Genomic DNA, 3,678 nt, shown 5'->3' on the forward strand with positions numbered 1-3,678 from the left:
CATTTCTGCAAAGCAACGGGTCTGACGATCAATCAGGTTTCTTTAAACTTTTATTGGTCAACGGGTGGATACAGCAAGATAAACGTGACATTTTTCGGTCAAAAACTTGACTGTCATACTGGCTTGGGCCCATAATTATCAGCAGGTTACGTGATATGACTGTCCGTTTGTCTGCATCGCTGCAATGAATGACTGATGGTCACTGAATCACTGGTTTACTTGCCCCACTCCACAGTTTCTCGCATAAATGCAACTAAAAGCCAAGTCATGAATACAGATACGGGTTTTGTTCTGATTTGTTTTGTAAAACCACTCCTTGCTGCTCTAATGCGGGACAACTACAGGTTCATTAAGATGTTCAATATAATTTGTGTAACCATAATTCATATGGATAGATGCAATCAGAGTTAAATGCATGGAGTCAAGAATGTCTATTGTATTTAGTTTTTTTAAAGAAGTGTTTATGTTAAATTGAGTCAAGAAACGCTACTTTATTTTTTATAAGAAATATTTAAGTTAGATTTAATGAAGTCAGAAAAAGCATTTAATTTATAATAAGTATTTCAGTTAAATGAAGTGAAGAAAGAGTATTTTGATTTTTTTTATACTGTTTTTGTTTCGTAAAACCACTTCTTGCTGCTCTAATGTTAGACAACTACAGGTTCAATGGGATGTTCAATATGGGCCTACATGTTCATTCATTTACATAGGCCTAAGTGCCGTTAGATTCGGAAAATGTTATTTTATTGTTATGAGTATTTTATGTTAAATTAAGTGAATTTTATGTGTTGTTTTTTTTTTGGGGGGGGGGGGGGCGGTTATGTATCACTTTTTTATGTAAGAGGTTTTTTTATATTTTAAGTAAAGTCAAGAAAGACTGCCTTATTTATTTTTTATTTAAAAAACATATAAGCCTATTTCAAGAAAAAGTTTGCAAATGTCAGTGTCATTTTTGATGTTCCGGTTAAAATACATTTCAATAAAGTGAGTATTGGCAGAACTGGTAGTCATTTTCATGTTATAGGAACGGGGGATCAGCCTCTGCTGAAAGTAACTAAAAGTAATCTAACTTACTTTTGAAAGCAAGTAGTCAGTAACTTAACTAAGTTACTTTTTAAAGAAGTAGTCAGTAGTCGGATTACTGTTTCAAAGTAACTATGGCAACACTGACTACTACGGTGAGAAGACAATTCAACTTGGCTGTAAATGCAGGAGTTTATTTCAAATTTATTTTGAAATCCGTGCTTTTATGTTGAAACTAGTAAAACAGGAAGTAGCGCCGGTTAGCTTCGTGAGCTTCACCAGAGTCTCTATTAGGGCCATTTCAGACCAGGGCGGCAAAGCGTGGCGGAACGGAAGCGATTTTCACCGGCGGAGGTGAAAATACATGGAAACAGATCTGTCCTTGCACACCGACGCGGCGGTAGTCGGGCGGTAGCGGCGCGGAGACGCCTCCGTCCCGCGCTGCTTTTGGAAAATAGAACTCGAGCGGAATTTGGACGGCAGCGGCCGGCGGCGGCCGGCGGTGTCCTGTTGAAATGAATGGGGAATGCAGACAGGGCTGGAGCAGAACTACCGCGGCCGCGGACTGTCCGGTGTGAAAAGCCAAGTTGAACACACCGCCTGATAACCGGCGTAAGACTGCCGTCGTTTCGCTGCCGCCACGCTCTGGTCTGAAATCGGCCTTATGAGGAGAGGGAAAGCTGGCGGCTTTTTCCGGGTGGTACTGCACTCTAGGGGCGCCAACGAAGCAGTGCAGAGCAGGCAGAACTCTCTGGTGGTACAATGAAATCCACCTTAGATGCAGCCATTGCTTTGGATAGAATTTTTTATATTTTTTCATTTTAATTTTCCTAAAGGCAGGATAAATTATCCTTTCAAACGGCACTTGGTTTGATTTTTTAGACTCACTAGATTTGTTTAAAATACACATTTATTGTCAGTATTGCATCCCGAGTGACGTCACGCATGTGGCATCACTTTACGGCATGGTCAGTCCTAGCGCTGAGCTAGCAGAGAGGTGTTAGCTCAAATAGTTACAGATTTCAGCACAGCCCTTTTACTCTCTGACTAGCCTCTGGTTTAGCTTTGGTTGTTGTTAGCGGCACCAGGTTAGCACTCTGGCACAGTGGACGAGTGCCGTAAAGCAGCCGGTCGTAATCAGCCGTGCGTTCTTCAGATTCCGTTAGCTAGATGCTAGCGGAGACTGACTCGCAAATGCCAGACCTGTAAGAAAACAGAAAGATATAACTCCCAGGTTATTGTACTTTCGATATAAATCCACATCCCTCTGTCAGAAATCACAGTAATATTTTCAGGTTTCAGCCGCTACCGGGGACATTTTTTGAGTTATTAGCGCCAGCCCTATGGCCAATGGTCATTCTGCACTCGCTCGCCAGCGCCCCCAGACAAAATCAACTCAACTGCAGCCAAATTTTGTATAATGAGGCGAATAGGAAGTAGAACGGCTATCTGTAAAAGGGCTGTGGCTTCACACCGAGACCGAGGAGCACCTGTAACGGTGATGTTACCTGCTAGTTTATTTTTATTTTATCACACCATGCTTCGTGGTGTTTGCTGTAACTGTGTGAATGACATGCATTCAACAGACTTTTACAATAATAAAACCTGCGTTAATGCGCGATAAAATATTTATCGGCGTTAAATAAATAACAACTTAATGCGATAATAACGAGTTAACGCGCCCTGCCCTAGTTTATATTCCTCTGAAACAGTCCATCAAAACCAATCTTGTTTTTTTGTGACGATGTTGAGCATTAACAGTAAAACTTTAGATTGCATTGAAATAACTCAATTAACTTTGTTGTTGCAAGAGTTCGGCACCATGTGAAGTCATTTGAACAGTAATATTGTAGCTATAATGACGGTTTTATCAGAGACTAAAGTCACTCTCCAGGAGCAGTTGATCAGATTCTCGCTGTTCACAGTTTTGACAGGACACCCGTTCAGTGTTTGGAGCTCATGAAGATCGGGTTTTCCTCCACCAAATAAACTCTGTTGCCTTCCACAAAAAGAGGGACAAGCCCAGAGTAAACTGTGGTTTACAAACCGTTTGTTTTGCTCTGAAGTTCTGCTGCCGCGGTGCAGCACCAAGGGGGTTCCTGAGGTAGTACACCCCTCCTTTGATATAAAGTATTCATCACTTTTAGGGCATACACCGAAATCCATAAATACAATAACTTTAAATAGTGTAAAGAAACAATGAAAAAGCATGAACATTTTGAGTTTTCCTCGTCTTCTATGTCTTCTGTGGTTTGATTATTTCTTAGTTCTTTGGTTCTGTGCTCTTAGTTGGTATTTTATTTGAACTTTATCCCTGCATTTATTCTTCCCTATATAGATCTCGTCTTGTTAATTGGTCACAGCTGCTATCACCTGTCTCATCAGTCCTCTCAGTATTTGGTTTTATTTAAGATCCTCGCTCCTTGTCATATCTTTACTGTTACGTTACCGACTTCATAAACTCGGGCAGTTTCACTTTAGTCGTAAATATTTCATCATTGTTACAAGTGAACATGTAACTAGTTTCATGAGCCACAGTCCACTACAGCTGATGATGGTAATGCACTAGTGTTTTTGGATAATATAAAGAAGTAAACAATTCCCTTCCCTCTGAAGCGTTTTTCTTGGTAAAATGGGACAATAGAATAGAATAGA

The sequence above is a fragment of the Odontesthes bonariensis genome, chromosome 10 (genome assembly GCF_027942865.1).
Source record: "Odontesthes bonariensis isolate fOdoBon6 chromosome 10, fOdoBon6.hap1, whole genome shotgun sequence".
In the NCBI taxonomy this organism is placed as follows: domain Eukaryota; kingdom Metazoa; phylum Chordata; class Actinopteri; order Atheriniformes; family Atherinopsidae; genus Odontesthes; species Odontesthes bonariensis.